General features: G+C 39.0%; 1 long non-coding RNA gene across 2 annotated transcripts in view; it reads left to right on the top strand.

The window, feature by feature from the left end:
- The window catches only part of LOC130912308 (uncharacterized), a 23,046-nt gene continuing 4,683 nt past the window's right edge, over positions 1 to 18,363 (top strand). Inside the window, exons 1-2 of one of the 2 annotated variants that reach the window (XR_009062593.1) lie at positions 1 to 2,141; positions 10,071 to 10,185. This is a non-coding gene — a long non-coding RNA (uncharacterized LOC130912308). Of the gene's footprint in view, positions 2,142 to 10,070; positions 10,186 to 12,043; positions 12,404 to 13,111; positions 13,423 to 18,363 lie in introns of those variants that run through there. The other variant, XR_009062592.1, reaches the window with a different exon arrangement.

Consider the following 18,363-nt stretch of genomic DNA (forward strand, 5'->3'; position numbering starts at 1 on the left):
TAAAGATTAAAAGTTGTCATAATTTGACAAATTTTCTAAAACATGAATCCGCAATACATCCATTACACTATTTAGACTCAAGTAGAGTGACAAAATGAGAATTTTAGTAACAACAATGAACCGACTGGGCTGGCAGTGTCAGATCATATTTCAGTGCCATCAAGGATACAGTTGACCAATCTCTTTGAACAGCCCTTCCAATTCAAATAGATTGGACATGAGTTAATGTAAACACTACGACATTCCTACTTACTACTCTCGCCCAATGGTCAAAATACACACTAATATGGGAATGATTTCTTCATCATTTCCATCTGTCTTTGATTCATCAGTTGCAAATTACTACATGTTTCATCATGTACTGCAATAATACGACAACATTTTGGTCTCATTTCTAAGTGTTACCGCTGTTCATATTGTTACGGTGAGATGGAAACAGTGTTTAGATCTTGCATTGTTTGCTCCAGGCTCTCGCAGTTTGAGATTCCGTTTGAGATATTTACTAAATGTGACTAATGTGTGCAATATGTCAATAGGCAGTGTCCCAGTTTCAGTGTGGAGCATTGCTCTTCCAGCTACAGCTGAGGGCTCTGATGTCTTATGTTCCAGCTGCAGAACAGTGAGAAATGAGACTCAAGTGATGGTGATGTGGCCTGACTTCTTAGTATGACACACCAGGGACGTCCTGGGAGTGCAGAGTCCCCACAGGTTCCTTGGGAAGACACGAGCTCATTCAAAATGATTAAACAGTCAAGTCCTTCCCGGCCCTCGCAAGTCAAGGCTGACTTTCTATGAATATCAAGGTGCAATTTAAATCAACAGGATATGTTTGGATGATAAAGTGCATCGAGTGTGAAATAAGGCAACGTAAACTCCCCACACGCCAGTAATTATCTGCTTCAGTGAAGATCAATGTCTGAGCGAGAGCATTTTTGTGTTTGAATTCTTTAGAATCAAGCGCACAGGTGGGCCAAAAACAAAACAAGAAAAGGACACAATGAGAAAATCAAAACACACAGCCAATTAAAAGTTGATTGTCCCTGATGACAAGTTGACATAAAAAAGATTTCACATTTTCCCTTCGCGATTGTGGCTATCGTCTCCTGTGCAGCGGCAGGACTGTGACATTTTCAAAGTCAAGGTAACGCGGGCCAAAATGGATTGTAATTAAAGTTGACATCAGGTGCCTCATGCGCCTTCCCTTCTCCACCACAGGCTTTCATCTAAATGATTCATGCAGAGAACAGCGGGCCTTTCATGCAGTTAGGACCTCACAAAGGAATAACAACGAGATGGCACAAAGCAAGCGGACACAGATTTACAATGACACCACCGCCTCGCATCAAGTCAAGTCAGACCGATGCAGGGGCACTCAGCTCATATTTTGAGTCATTGCTGGGAAATGTAGGGGTGTAAATGGAATAAGGGGGATAAAAATGGAAATATAATAGAATCACAAAGCGTAATGAAGACGAAATGTGGCAAAATGCTCCGCTTCCAGGTGTGAACCTTTTCCAACAGGCTGGCCAGATTGTCTGAATAGGAACCACGTCTCAAGCTCACGGCGTCCACGCTGGAACACTGACGTGGTGTGAACAAAAGCAGAACATTGAATTATTCTTTTCAACTGTGCCACACACAGGTAAAGGACACACAATCGTTGAATAGAAGCAGGGAAAATTGTAGCTTTTTGTATCTTACATAAGTGGGTGGAGGGCTTCATCTTGATGTGACAAAGGCTGCTTTGAATTAAAGATGAGATCTCTGTGTCTTTTGTCAAGTTATTGCGAACAACACACAACTGTGAGGTACACAATGTCTACAGTCTGCAAAACGCTGACACGGGTGCAAAAAATAGCTTTGGCTAATGGCAGGAGAAACGCTAGAAAATCGCTTAGAAACATGTCTGCCATTTGCTCCTGCCTTATCAGGTGAACCGATGCGCACTGAGAGAAAGAAGGATTAGGAACCACCTGTAAAAGACACAAGTGACTGGAGCAACCTGATTCGTAAACAAGTGTTGGACTATTGCGAAAGTAACTTGGCACTGTTTTAAAATAACTAGTCCCAGTAACGAGTGGTGTAAGGCACTACTTCAATGAAAAGACTAATAATATTACACGCACTGCAGAGTACAGAAGGTAGGTGGTGTGAATGGAACAGTGAGTGGTTGGGGTTTGGCACGAGGTATCATTTACCATCACCGATTGGTCGCCATCTGGAAAATGGCATGCGCTGAGACAGATTGGGAAAAAGTAGATGCGTTTACAAGACATGCTTATCGTGCTAATGAAAACGAACCAAAGATGCAAAAGCTAGTTCTGACAGGTGGTGATTTAACCATTCTTTCAAGTACGTGGAACGAAAAAGGATCTGCTGATGGTGAAGTGCACAATTTGCCCAGGAAGTAAGATGCTTGCCAATGCGTTTTACACAAGCTCCAACTTGAAAACGCTATAGCATACCACGGGCAACATGTCACTTTTGCTCATTAATTTTCATGACGTTAGCAAATGTTGCTGGGGGGGTCAAGCTCGCGTTTGTCCCTCATGCTAGATGCATGTAAATAGTGTTCGAACGAGATGTTTACTGAGCGAAACCTACCAATGGCGTACCGCACGCAGGCTATTTTTAGACCGTGACGTCTCATCGTAAAGCGGAAGTAAAGCCGAAGTGGAACATTATAGACCCGCCCTCGCATAGATACGACGTAATTTGTGCTACTTTTCTCCGGTAATCTTTCAAAAACGAACATGCCGATCGCGCATTGCTTTTTTGGAACTTGTAGAAACGACTCTAGACATTACAACACATGAAGGATGTTTTCTTCATACGTTTTCGGAAACCCAAAAACTCGGGAGGAAAAAATGTGAAGACTGAATCAACTTGCGCAGACTTTTAACACCAGCTCGGTGAATCCATTCACATTTCATATGCAGTAAACATTATGTTGGGTTGGCATGGTCTTTCAGAGGACAAAGAGATAACCCATTTTTATATTTTTAACTTATTTTTTTTAGCGTAACATTGTGCCGTACTGCTTCTGTCTGACAATGAATGACCTGAAAAGAATTACAATGGTATCTGGCTGCCACCGTTACCGTTTCTGTTATACATATATATAAAAAAACAACTTTAGTAAAGGGGAAGTGTAAATAAATTATAGAAATAAGATGTGTTATCAATGAAAAAATTAAAAGTGTTCATTGGCTGTCACTGAGTAGCATTTGCGATCGCTACACAAAGCTAACTAAATTACCCCCAAGAACTTACCGTTCTTGGGGGTTCTTGGGGGTACTGAGACGTAGGACAACCAGAGGATATATAAGAAAGACAGGGCTGATGGTAAAGGATAGCTTGTTGAAACAGGAGAATGTCATTGTCAGTTGCGTCGATAAAAAAGCTAAAGCTATGCTTAGGTCGGCTCGTTTTTTTCGTCTTTTTCAGCCTTCGACACTAAAGCCATCTCTTTAACTGTACATTTTTATGTTCTTCCACATCTTTGCCAGTCAATTTGGCACCAGGCACATCATTTTCGGAGAGAATTGGTAGGTTTAGCTCTGTAAACATCTCCTTTGTACACGATTTCCATTCATTTCCTATTAGGGACAAACGGTTTGCCTGGCTCTGCCAGACTATTCTCCCTGTATTTTTCAAACACTGAGAGAAATGGTCTGGGAACCATCCCATTAACGGCCTTTTCGAGCAGGTACAAAATCCATCGACAAATCAGGTTCGTTTATTTCCGTGACGTGTTCTTCACGAGCAACGTCACTCTTGCGCGCCGAAAGTCATCTCCACAACACAGATGGTCAACGGGATAACCGAGAACATGTTCCAATCCGCGGTAAATTCTGTTTTAAATTACCAAAAACACAGCGACACGAGTCATTGACAATAGTCTGTCTCGCGCTAGCCATGTTGAATAAACTCCGCTCTCTTCGTATGTTTACTTCTGCGCGCAAGTCCCTCGTCCTTCCGTCGTCAGTTAATAACGTCACGTCTGCCCGTCGCTGATTGGTCCACTCCGCTGTCTGTTTGCTGTGGCTTGCTCCGCCCTGGAAATTGTATCCGTGGGAATGGTGGCCAGCGTTGAGTCTGGTGTACCAGGCAAACAAACGGTGGCTTGTCCCTACTTAGCAACAGAAGCTAATTTCATGAATATTAATGAACGGAAGTGACGTGTTGCTTGCGGTACGCCATTATGTCGGAAAATGATGTCACTGGTGCCAAATTCACTGGTAAAAATGTGGAAATACATACAAATGTTCAGTTAAAGAGATGCCTTGAGTGTCGAGGACTGAAAAAGAGCCAAACTGATCCAGAGGTAGCTTTGTTATCGACACGTTTTTCTTGTGTGCATTACCATACGCAACTGACAATGACATTCTACTGTTTCAACAAGCTACTTTTACCACTGTATGCCCTGTCTTTCTTATATATCCTCTGTCTTACGTCTCTAACCATTCTAGGGGGTCGTTTATATCAAGGCCGTAGATTTGCATAGCGATGGTACGGACATGACACGACCAACTTTTCAGTATGCTCAGATTGTCCCCACCAACTTTAAAGCAACCTTACTGGCATTATATCAAGAGATAAGTTATATGGGTAATTTATATTGTCTTTCCATGTGTTGTATAGATAGAATTGACCCTACCATTATTAAGTGAATTACTTTCATTATGTTGAGGCTGACATTTATCCCATTTTCACTTGCTGAATGTGCCAGTCCATTTTTTTCCCTCAATTACACATTTGATTGGCTGATAACATGATCCCCCGGCCACACACACACACACACACACACACACCCCCACACACACACACACACACTCACAGCCCAGATAGAAATACAACGTGTCGACAACATGCCACCTACTCTGCCCTCTTCGAAAACGAGGGATATTAGAATTTTATTTCAACCAGCAACAGTAATCACTGTATGTAATGTAAAAAAACGTCAATGTTGTGGAGGTGGGGAACACACCAATAATTTTGCGACTGAAAGTCCAGCCTGCATCAGAGTTAGCATAACATTAAACTATATGAATTTACTAACCTGCAAAACTCGAGTAGGAAGCTGCTTAGAGAGAAGTGTCCTTCAGTATGTTTTCTACTGTTAATGTTAATTAAACTGTGAGAAATGTAGTGAACGGAGGTTTAGCCCCTTTATTTATGTGGGCTTAAAGCAGCCCAAAGGTGCTTTCATTTTTTTTTGTTGAGTTTGTGTTTGTGGACAGAAGCAGTACCGTTTTACCTGAAGGAAGGTTCCATTTTTATTTATTTTTGGTATTCTCAGAGGTTTTTCAGTTGTATTTAAATTCTTTATTTAGACAGACAAAACTGAAAAGTAGGGCGTGCAATATTATTTGGCCCCCTTGCGTTAATACTTTGTAGCGCCACCTTTTGCTCCAATTACAGCTGCAAGTCGCTTGGGGTATGTTTCTATCAGTTTTGCACATCGAGAGACTGACATTCTTGCCCATTCTTCCTTGCAAAACAGCTCGAGCTCAGTGAGGTTGGATGGAGAGTGTTTGTGAACAGCAGTCTTCAGCTCTCTCCACAGATTCTCGATTGGATTCAGGTCTGGACTTTGACTTGGCCATTCTAACACCTAGATACGTTTATTTTTTAACCATTCCATTGTAGATTTGGCTTTATGTTTTGGATCATTGTCCTGTTGGAAGATAAATCTCCGTCCCAGTCTCAGGTCTTGTGCAGATACCAACAGGTTTTCTTCAAGAATGTTCCTGTATTTGGCTGCATCCATCTTCCCGTCAATTTTAACCATCTTCCCTGTCCCTGCTGAAGAAAAGCAGGCCCAAACCATGATGCTGCCACCACCATGTTTGACAGTGGGGATGGTGTGTTCAGGGTGATGAGCTGTGTTGCTTTTACGCCAAACATATTGTTTTGCATTGTGGCCAAAAAGTTCAATTTTGGTTTCATCTGACCAGAGCACCTTCTTCCACATGTTTGGTGTGTCTCCCAGGTGGCTTGTGGCAAACCTTAAACGAGACTTTTTATGGATATCTTTGAGAAATGGCTTTCTTCATGCCACTCTTCCATAAAGGCCAGATTTTTGCAGTGTACGACTGATTGTTGTCCTATGGACAGACTCTCCCACCTCAGCTGTAGATCTCTGCAGTTCATCCAGAGTGATCATGGGCCTCTTGGCTGCATCTCTGATCAGTTTTCTCCTTGTTTGAGAAGAAAGTTTGGAAGGACGGCCAGGTCTTGGTATATTTGCAGTGGTCTGATGCTCCTTCCATTTCAATATGATGGCTTGCACAGTGCTCCTTGAGATGTTTAAAGCTTGGGAAAGCTTTTTGTATCCAAATCCGGCTTTAAACTTCTCCACAACAGTATCTCGGACCTGCCTGGTGTGTTCCTTGGTTTTCATAATGCTCTCTGCACTTTAAACAGAACCCTGAGACTATCACAGAGCAGGTGCATTTATACGGAGACTTGATTACACACAGGTGGATTCTGTTTATCATCATCGGTCATTTAGGACAACATTGGATCATTCAGAGATCCTCACTGAACTTCTGGAGTGAGTTTGCTGCACTGAAAGTAAAGGGGCCGAATAATATTGCACGCCCCACTTTTCAGTTTTTTATTTGTTAAAAAAGTTTAAATTATCCAATAAATGCTGTTCCACTTCACGATTGTGTCCCCCTTGTTGTTGATTCTTGACAAAAAAAAATTAAATTTCATATCTTTATGTTTGAAGCCTGAAATGTGGCGAAAGGTTGCAAGATTCAAGGGGGCCGAATACTTTTGCAAGGCACTGTAATATACACATATTTAACACGAAATTTACCAACTGCTTAAAATCGAAAAGAGTAAAAAGATTACAAACCGTGATATAACATGTACAGTAAAGTACATATCATTAAACGTGTGAAAAACTAAACTTAACAACTCCATGAAATTACGTGGGAGAGCTCACTAATCCTAAAGTAAAATCCATAATATTGTATACATACCAAAAACAACACATAGCAATGCATTCGACAAATCTATGAGATAATACAGTGGTACCTCGACATACGAATTTAATTCATTCCACGTCCTGGTTTGTATGTCAAAATGATCGGATGTCGAGATGGATTTCCCCATTAATAATTTGATTAATTTGTTCCTCAGCCCAAAAATCTACAATAAATCCTAAATAAATACTGCTGGTACAATTGCAAATCCAAATACACCTAGCAAAAAAATAAATTATGAATAAATCATAAATAAAAAAGCGTTTTTACCGTCATCTTAATTTATAGACCCCAATCACTTGATGTCACGTAGCCTTGCTGTCTAAAAATACCATTGGTGCGGTACACTATTGAAGTGGCGGTGTCGGAAAAATAAATCAGTTTGTAAAATAAGTAAGGTTTGGTGTCACTATGCGTGCGCGAACTGCGAGCCTACGAATTTTGCACGTAGGCGGGAAAAAAATAAGTATGTGGGTCGAGGGGTTAGGGTTTGATGTCACCGCGCATTTTGCAACCATATTTATACTATACGGGAAAATTAAGTTTGTTAGTAAACCAAGTACAGCTTGGTGTCACATCAGAGATCTCGTTATATTACAAAGCTTATTCTAAAGCAGTAAACAGATTACAAGGCCTAATCACACATATACATAATATACACATATTTAACACAAAATTTACCAACTGCTTAAAATCGAAAAGAGTAGAACGATTACAAACCGTGATATAACATGTACAGCAAAGTACATATCATTAAACGTGTGAAAAACTAAACTTAACAACTCCATGAAATTACGTGGGAGATCTCACCAATCCTAAAGTAAAATCCATAATATTGTACACATACCAAAAACAACACTTAGCAATGCATTCGACAAATCTATGAGATAATACAGTGGTACCTCGACATACGAATTTAATTAATTCCACGTCCTGGTTTGTATGTCAAAATGATCGGATGTCGAGATGGATTTCCCCATTAATAATTTGATTAATTTGTTCCACAGCCCAAAAATCTACGATAAATCCTAAATAAATACTGCTGGTACAATTGCAAATCCAAATACACATAGCAAAACAAATAAATTATGAATAAATCATAAATAAAAAAGCATTTTTACTGTCATCTTAATTTATAGACCCCAATCACTTGACGTCACAACTCCGCCCCCCTGACTGGTGCCGCCATATTGTCTGTCAGCTTATCGTGTTTACGTATTACCGCTACGTACATTCCTCCTATTACTGCATGACTGGTTTTCTGCTTGTCTGAGGAATCACCGCCTAGTAAACGAACCCAAAAACCTTCCTGACAATCGTTAACATTGATTCATCAAAATGATGAAGGCATGTATGGCGGTTGGTTGCAGTAACAGAGAAGATAAACGGTCATTTTAGTAGTTCCTGTGTGCCCATTGTTAAAAGGGTAAATCTCTAAAGCAGCATGGTTTGTTTATCTCGGTGGTGGTGTTTTTTTTTTTTTTTTTTTTTTAATGGAATTATATTGTCATCATCATCGGTATCATTCACAATCACTGACAATTACAAAATGTGATTTGATTTGCCCGAAGTATACTTGTATAGCGCTTTTCCACCTTTCAAGGTGCTCAAAGCACTTGTCCATGATGCGTTTGTGTCGATAGCCGTCAGACAGCGGTGAAAATATCAATATGATGCCGACACGATCGCAGACATCATCAGACGGAGACTACAAAGCTCGTCACCACGGTCGCGCAGCAAGAAGGTGAGCGCAACAACAGGTGTTGTGCCAAAAATTTGCCGCCCTGCGTGAAATGCCCCCCCTGACGCGAGCGCCCACACGGAAACTACTTTCTTGTACCGTGAATATGTATTATTTTACTCTGCTTGGACTAATAAATGTCATACCTGTGTGATTGTCATTGGGATATGGTCGTGAAAACCTGTAGACTATACATTTCTGTTCAAAGAATTTTATGTGGCCCAGTCTACGATTTGTTACTAAAATACAGTACTAATATTTTGTGTAATTTAATTATTTAAAACTGATCTTACAGTCATAAATACATTACTGTAATGCGTCCATGAAAACATTTGATGTTTTCACGTCAATAAAATGTTATAAATAAGCGCTCCCGTGAAGGGGGACATTACACGCGGGGCAGCTATTTTTTCGGCACACACTGGCCCGTTGTCAATCAAGTTTCATTTTACAATCGTGACAACGGTGACGCTCAGCTGACCAAATGTCGGTTTATATTCGGGCAGGTGCCGATTTTGGGTACCCGACTCCTCATCGTGACATAAACTGGAGTATGATAGGAAATTTTGTGGTCTCAGGACGAGCTCTGACGCACGGGACTGGATGGGAGGAAACATCGGTTTGGGCATCAAATATGGATCTGGCAACTGGATCGACCGAAGCTTTTCCAAATAACGGCTTTTATGCAACTCATCCAATGAGTTTACAGTGTCTGAAAGCACCGGGGCTTCCATAATTTGGAAGTGAATCCACCTTTAGAAACTATGATCAATGACAATACGGACACACAATGACGAACAATATGGCGGCACAATACAGCGATCACGTGATTGTGTGACGTTGGTGATTGGGGTCTAAAGAGACTGGCGAACAAATGCCGGATGAGACGGCTGTAGGTATAAGAGGATACAATGAGCCGTGTTCTGTCAAATTTAACAATTGCACTGAATAAGGCCCATGTAAAACAAATAAATTCTGAATATACTAATTCAAAAAAGCGTTTTTATTGTCGCCTCAACTTGCCAGTTCACTCACACGCCCATTTCTATGATTCATTTCTTTGTTTCAATAGTAAGCGTCACTTTCTTCTTCCTTTTTTTCACCGCTACTACCACCTGCACTAACCTTTTTGAGACCCATGATGATTTCTCTTAAGAAATTCTAATGTGCTGCAGACTTGTGTGAAGACAATGAAATTGCGACGCTGTCATAAATTGTCATATTCAAGCATGTCGTCATATACCAAGACAGATGACGAGTCAAATTTTACGTCGAATGTCGAGAGAATCGTATGTCAATGCGTTCGTATGTCGATCCTTTTCTTACTCTAGAACATCTGGGAAGTGCTTTTGGTGATCCTTCAGATGAAAAATTGTCCCAGTTACAGAAGACATCGTCATGGTGCCATCAAAAAAGGAGATGAACTTTCTTCTTGAGCTGATAGAGGTATATCGGCGCTTACCAGCACTTTGGAATGTTGAAAGCAAGGATTATAGTGATCAAAATAAAAAATATATTGCATATGAGACACTTCTACACAAATACAGCGAGTGAATTTTTTCCAAGTTGCCAAAAATCAATCGGCCAAGGGTCAATCTGCCAAAAATCGAAGGGTTATTAAAAGACGCTCAGTAGCAGGTATGGCAATAAACATAACTATATCTGGTCTGCTTATGGTGAGGGCATTAATGGTGTAACAAGCTCCAAAGGTTATACAAATGACTCTCCCTTCGTTTGTATAGTCATTCAGCTCAGTTTATGGAAATTATTCTTATTACATGGTATGACCAAATTTTTCGCACTGCTGAAACCAATTTTTGTGTGAAACCAATCCTTTTTATTTTTATTTATTTTTTTCCGCTTCAAGGATAAATATCAAAAGCCAGCATTGTTTGTCCGTCTATTGCAACGGCTGGGTTCAAATTGAATATTGTACAATATGCACTTTATCGCCCGTGGAGGGCAAACGTCAAACTGTCAATGATATTGAGAACAACACGATTGAGGAAAAGGTTAGTGCGTGTATGGGTCGCCGAAAAAACAACTTGGATAATAAGTTTTGACTCTTATTGAATCCATCCACCACATCATATTAAACTTAGGGATCCACAGATAGAAAGACTTGTAGTTGACTTGTAGCAAAAGATAAACGTTATAATGAATTAAAATAATTTGATATTGAAACCCCTCTTGATGTTTTCGTTTTCATACAATTTGTAAAATTAGTTTAACTAGTAGGTCGCCATTGCTGTTGACGTCGCTGGGCGGTGACGTCACATGGTTACGCTGCCGGGCTTTCAGAGTATGACTCCAGCGACATAAACATGTCATCTGTTCAACCCTTTCAATGTGAACCCGAGAGGAACATTAATGAGCATGAGAGCACTGTTGATATTTCGCAAAACGAGCAGGAAAAGAAAAATGAGATGACACGAGACGAGAATAGGGGTAAAAAAACGTGTTCTGCCAAAATGTGCTACACCGACAAAACGTGTTACAAGTGGTATGTTTGACACCCAAAATACTACCGTGCACTTTCAGCTTGTTTTGCTTAGATGCATGAAGACAAAACATACGAAAGATTCCTTAAGAAAATACTTAAACGTAGTAATATCAAATAAGGGTGGTTTAAATATGCTACGTTACTCATGTGGTCAACAGATCAACAATCTGCTTCATAGCTACAAGAAAACACAATGCTTAAAAGTATGAGAGGAAAACACATGCAAAAAGTATTTTGAGGCATTGAAAAGGTAATAAAAGACGCAATAAAAACACAATTACTCGCCGCTTTTAACCGATGAGCGCATGTGTTGGACGTCTCGCCGCGTAGAAGGAATTGTAGTAACCCGGTAGTATTCATGGAGTGACAGTGAAAATCTACGTCATCACCCCGAGCGTCCATTGTGCGCTTGAGCGTCCATGGTGCCCTTCGTAGGTCAAAACATGTCCTAAATATTATAGATTTTTATATCAATGGCAAGATTTTATGTGTTTCTAATAACATATTTTAATAACAGAAAATAATTGTAGCTTATTAGAGCCTACAAGTCTTTAAGTCCTAGGTTCCCTTTAAAGACCCAGGAGTACAGTTAGTATCTCTCCAGCTGACTAGGTAGCTTGACCCCATACCCTGAGGCACACATGAGAAGCTCCAGGCTAAAGAGACCTGTTGTTAATACTGTTGTTTTTTTCAGCATTTTAAGATTGCATTTAGTATTTACTTGGATTACCGTTGCCAGCTTTTGTATTTGTTTAACTGTATTAATATCTATGCTTTTCAGAAAATATATATATATGTCATTCTGTGAATCTAGGATAACACATCAACATATACTGTACCAATTTTGAAAGACCTAAGACTAAAGATGGAGAGATTTTGGTTTTATGTTTCTTGTTAATGTAGGCTGTTTATGGATAATTGAAACAATGTTTTAAAGGTCAATAGCCTTACAGAGAATAAATAAATAAAGATGTGAGCTCTTTTTCCTCGTTAAGATGATAACCTTCTGAAGGCGTCATTGAGTCTCAGCGACGTCTCCCACGTCCTTTAGAAACACAGCTGGCTGAGCTAATCGAGCGCAGGATGACATAATGTGGCCGTCATCTGTCATCTGACATGAAATGAGCAGCAACCAACTTGGGCCGACTGCAGAGTCTTGCTGTAGGTTGTTTTCGTCTCTCACCATTGGCTCTTTAAGCCGCATGTTTGACTCTAAGCGACACTGACACTAAGTCACAATTATACACACAAGACACTTAAATATAGTTTAAGAAATTCAGCTACCCTAATCTGATTATTCAATGCATGACGACATGGCCTGCAGTTAGAGTGCATTCTGGTTTGGTTTGAGGTTGTTGTTCTTAATAACGCTGTAAAATCTCTATTGAAGTGTTCTGTGACTCTTCAGTGTAATTCTTCAACTCTGATGGATGCACTAAAATAATTATATAGGTTTGCACTTAAATTATTCTGTTTTTGAATAACTTCAAAAATTTCAGTGTAGAAAAAGCAATTTACCATTGTTCAAATGCTAAGTAGTAAGAAAATATTATCAGTTAATTGATGTAATGAACATAATTTTATTTTAGTTTGCCATGTAACGTTTTATGTTTCAAAACTTGTACTCAATGGCTTTGTTGTAGATCCACTATTGTTCTCCATTCCGATCAATATTGACACATTTACTCTTATGCAGAAAGTTCATTGTTTTCTCAAATAGCCATGGATTAAAGTCAGTCAAGGCTTTGAGGGCTTTTATCTGAAACTCCAGCAGCAAAAAACTGTTTTTCTTTTGTACCTCTAATGAATCATGGGATTCTTTTCTTAATGAATGCACTTGAGCTGTGCTTTCTCTACTGTTTTGTTTAGGTGGTGGTGTTTTTTTCTTTAGGTGGTAAGGTCAAGAAGACAACAGCAAAGTAGAGAACCACATGATGGAAGCCGAGAAAGGATAAATGTTGTAGAGATTGTCGAGGAGATTCCAGAAGACTGGACTACTACTGCTAAAGGGCTCAGAGACAGACATACATTATATACAAAATCTATATTTTGGTGATGAAGGGGTGATCCGATAATAACTACGTCAACGAGTCACCGACTTATTGATCACGTGGTTCTCCCTTGTGCAAGTCAGTCAATTTCTGTTTCATTAAGACAGTGTCAAAAGGGGACAAATGCATGTGAGTACATCGAACAAGGAGGATAATATCATCCAATTAATGTTTATTCTTAAAGTCTAATTGTCCCCCTCTCTTTTAATTAAGCGGGAAACACAATCCAAGCTTGTATGCATAATGACAAAGCCTTTGAGCCGTGACCAAACTACATTCATTTTATTGCTTCGACTTACTTATATTACAACTGGACTTGCCTGCAGTAAAAGACCCCCAATTTACGTTACGAAAACTCTTAAGTGCACGCACAGTGAGATAGACTATGTGGCTTGTGTTGTTTTTTAGTAGAAATACAGATGGGAAAAGTTATCCAGGGGAAAGAGAGCTGAGTTTCCATTATATCCTTCATGAGCCCCGAGACACTTTCTCTTCTATCAACAGCAGCCACATACTGTGGACTTGTATCAAAAAACCTTTAACAAATTTCTTACTTTGACTAACTAATGACCAAGATTTGTAACCTTCAAATTACTATTTTACTGTCATCAACTTAGAATTGTATTTGTAAATTAACTGGAAATTCTCCCTCGGTTTAAGATGGCAATAATTCTTTATTTTTCTGTCAATTATAACACAGCTTTACGAGGGACATGTGTAACAAAGTTAAAAGCAGAAAATGTGAGAATTTTCCAACTTTGTTGTCAATGTATGATGTCAGCACTTTCTGATCAAAACAGACTCAAATAGAACATGTTCAAATACAAGATTTTGTTGACAAAAGTCCAGTCACTGATGTCGTTATCATAAGGATCCATTTTCATTGCCTTTCAAAATATAGAATAGAAATAGAAAGCCTTTATTGTCATTGTACAGAGTACAACAAGATTTCAAGCTTACATACAGGTTACAATCTTATACAATCCCAAAATTGGGTATATGAGATATACAGTATATGCTTCCTCAGAGTGAATATTCATAACAATGTATAGTTATTTTTTAATTGCCATATTTTTATGCGGCCTAGTTTTCTAGTTGCCTAGTTTGAACCACACGGTGGACAGGCATGAAGGACACTTGACACGCTTTGGCTTGACAGGTCAAATTATATTGATTACAAGCCCGTGTCAAAACAGCTGCAGTCAGTACTATGACACACTCTCTCAAACTTTGGCTCGCTTCTTTTCATTCGCTTAAGACACCTGGGGGTTATAAAAATCCCTCTCCTCATGATCACTGCCAGCCTTCCCAGTAAATGTGGATTGAACACATATTGCCATTAATAGCCAATGAGTTAACTCATTCATTTGATTGTAATTGAGCAATACAGCAGCCTGCTGTCCAACACAGGTGAGCAAGAAATCAGGATCTTAAATGACTCTTATTTTAATTACTCGTCGTGGTGTGCACTCTCTGTTTTCATCACGTATTTTCTATTTTAAATGCATGCATATTTGGCAGGTGCTACGGGGGCTGTGTGTAGCAACTTCATCGTTATTTATGCGGATTTTAGTTTCTATATTTTGCTGCTTTTATGGGAAACTTTTACATTTTAGTTAACCAGTGAGTTACACCTGAGACGGATGAATCACAGTCACACAGCTCAATAAAAAAAAAAAATGAGTAGGCAGTAAAATGGGCCCTGTTTCCTTTGTTCTCAGATGACAGAAGCCCCCCCAACTTGGCAGCCAATTACTCAACTCATTATAAACTTCAATATTAAAAGTTTGACTAGATACATGTGTGTATATGTATATGGCGGAAAACACTCTGAGACCCCCAATTTGGCCAACTGTCAAAATTGTCCGATATGCATGTGTGATACATCATTGGAAAGCTTAAAATCTCAATTTTCTGGGGGGAAGAAACATTTTTGACAGGAGGGCATTTTTAAAAAAATGTTTTTTTTATGTTTTTTAAACAGCAAAATCCTAACTGGAGGCGAGAGCACGTGAGAGCAGAATTAAAGACGCCACGATTGTAACGAGATATTATCGCATACCTACCTCTTTTCAATCCAAAAACTCCAAAATGTTGCATGTATCACCACCGAGTGTCAAGACACAGCTGTGAATGGCCACATCCGGATTTTGGGGGGAATTTTAAGGGTGAAACATGGTAACAAGGGTCGCGATGCAGAAATCGCAGACATCAAGGAGTGGTCGAGATCTTCATTTTCATATATTTACCCGTTTAAACGTTTTTGGGTTTTTTTTCATTTTTCTTTGTTTGGATCGATTATTTATCATCTAAAACATAGGGAAAATGCAACAGTAACGAAAAAAATACAATTAAGCGATAGTTATGAGGTAGATATACGTGAGTTTTTTACAGACGCCAACTTTTTCATTGTGACGTCATTTGTTTAAAAGTTTCAAATATGCTAGGTTATGCTAAGTTAATAATTTTTTTAATAAGTTTTTTTAAACTAAATATTAGACATCAATTAATGATTCTAAGCTAAAAATGACATTTTGAATAATAAATAAAATTAATTGCCTTCATTTTATGGCTGGGTTGAAACAAAAGCGGTTGTGCAATATCTGTAAACGGGGATTTTCAGGGTAAAACGGACAAATCAAAAATAGTTCGGGGGCTTCATGTGCCATGAATCTGCTATGGCAGCAGATAGACATATTTTTCTATCAAACACAACAGTTGTTTTGGCTTAAAATGCAGCAGTTTCTTTTAAAGAGAAGTGCAAGAGCAGAAACTGCTTTTTCAGTCTTGTCTGTGTTTTCCGCCATATATATATATATTTCGGGGTCCCGAAATGTGTGTCAGCAGTAAAAAAAAACTTGCAATATACTTATAAATATACATCTTGACGCTGTTCGTGTTCAATCATCGGTTCAAGCTCACTTGTTGTTGAAACTTTTGAAAGCTTAGGTTTAAAAAATTATCTATCTTGCCTCCTCAGGTGTAGTTTTGGCTAAGCAAAGCAAAGGACCGTCTCTAAGGTGCTAGTCACGTGATCTGTTCGAAAAATTAGTTTGACCCATTATGAAGTACCGTATTGGCCCGAATATAAGACAGCCCTGATTATAAGACGACCCCCTCTTTTTCAAGACTCAAGTTTGAAAAAAAGACTTTTTGAACACCAAATTAATTGTTATACAGAAAACAATTACAGTATATCTGAAACAAATGATTATAACAATATATTTGAGAGAAAAAGCTTGTTATTTTGCCTCATTCAAATCTTAATATCTGAACATTTAAATATGTAAACTAAAGTGCAATCACATTCGTAAATGAATGGCTTCTGGTTTTTGAAATGTAAATAAACCAATCTATTGTGATAAAACAACAAAATTGCAATAACTGCATTAACTATCAAAGTGAAGTCTAACTCCAACTGTAGTCTTGAAACAAATCTGAATAAGGAAAAACATTGGGATAAAATAATGCAAACCGGTTAAACTAGTAGCTGAGATCTATCATGACAAAACATCGCTTCAATGATATCTGGCGCCATCTAACGTTGTGAATGGGGAGAGTAGTTGAGATCTGTCATAACAGAACATCACTTCAATGATATCTGGCGTCATCTAGCATCGTGAATGGGTATAATGTCTAGACGGCGAATATAAAACGACCCCCTCTTTTTCAATCTTATTTCAATGCAAAAAACACTGTCTTATATTCGGGCCAGTACGGTACTTTATAGGAATCGTGTTTATATCATTCATTTTATTTGTTTGTTTTATTGCTTTACAACGTTTATAGATGACATATTAACAGCTAGGTCATTATTTTAAAGGGGGAGTTCAAAATTTTTAACATTAGCCTTAATCCTCGGGTGTAAATAGTCGGTGGAGTTGATTTCAACAAATTCCGTGCAGTTTGTCAATTATTTGTTAGATTCAGGGCTCCCAAGTGGCTAAGCTAGTGCGAGTCAATGGTGCCTGCTTTGCAAGCCAACAGAAAAAAATTATATTAACAGATCTAACATAAATTCAAAATGCAGATCATTGTTCGAAATACCCTTGCGGCCGAAATAAGGTCACACCAAATGCCGTGATTCATTTAATTCTGCAGAATTATTGTTTTTAGATGCGTAATGCAACCACAATAGAGAGGAGTGCTTCGGCAACTCGTTGCCTCCAGAGCTGCTGGATTGCAAATGTTGCTGTTCATTGTACAATTATTGACATGCAATGGTAGGTTTTAAGAAATGTATCCTGAAAACACAGCCAACATTATTGATTGAAGGGGTCAACATCATCTCATGCGTGCATATGTTGTTTTTTTATTGGTATGCTGAGCAGGCACCATTGACTGGTGCTAGCTTAGCCACTCCGAAGTCCTGAAACTTACAAATAACTAACAAACTGCACGGAATTTGTAGAAATCAACTCCACAGATTAATTAAACCACCACTAACTCGAAGATTAAGCCTTATGTCAAAAATTCTGAACTCCCCCTTTAAATTCATTTATCGGAAAGTCAGTTACATGAAATGACATTTTTCGGCCACCAGTGGAGGTATTGCCCCCCCCCCCCCCCCCCCCAATCACCGGCGCTGTACATATATATACAGTGGTACCTCAACATCCGACGTAAAATTTGACTCCATTTTTTTCTACATTCAACAACATGCTCGAAATACGACGATTTATGACAGCGCCACAGTTCCTTTGTTGTCCCGCTAGACGGACCTGCAGCGGATTTTCTTGTGAGAGAAATCAACATGGGTTCCAAGATAGTTAGTGCAGGTGGTGAAAAAAAGGAAAAAGCTTAGGCTTACCATTGAAATGAAGATGGAAATGATAGACAATATGAGCGTGGTGTATGCGTCGGTGAAGTGGCTGGACAATACAGCCACAGAATGTCCACAATTTTTACGGTCCTCCTCCGACCTCTATTCGCCCGTCTTTATAAGTTAAAGTGACAATGATTATTGTTATAACATCGGCAAGGAAGTCACCAGCTTCGTCAAGTTTTTAATAATTTATTTCAAAACTTGTGGAACACAACATGCCGCAGTTGAACATGAAAAGTCAAAGT

This window comes from Corythoichthys intestinalis, chromosome 2, assembly GCF_030265065.1.
Source record: "Corythoichthys intestinalis isolate RoL2023-P3 chromosome 2, ASM3026506v1, whole genome shotgun sequence".
In the NCBI taxonomy this organism is placed as follows: Eukaryota; Metazoa; Chordata; class Actinopteri; order Syngnathiformes; family Syngnathidae; genus Corythoichthys; species Corythoichthys intestinalis.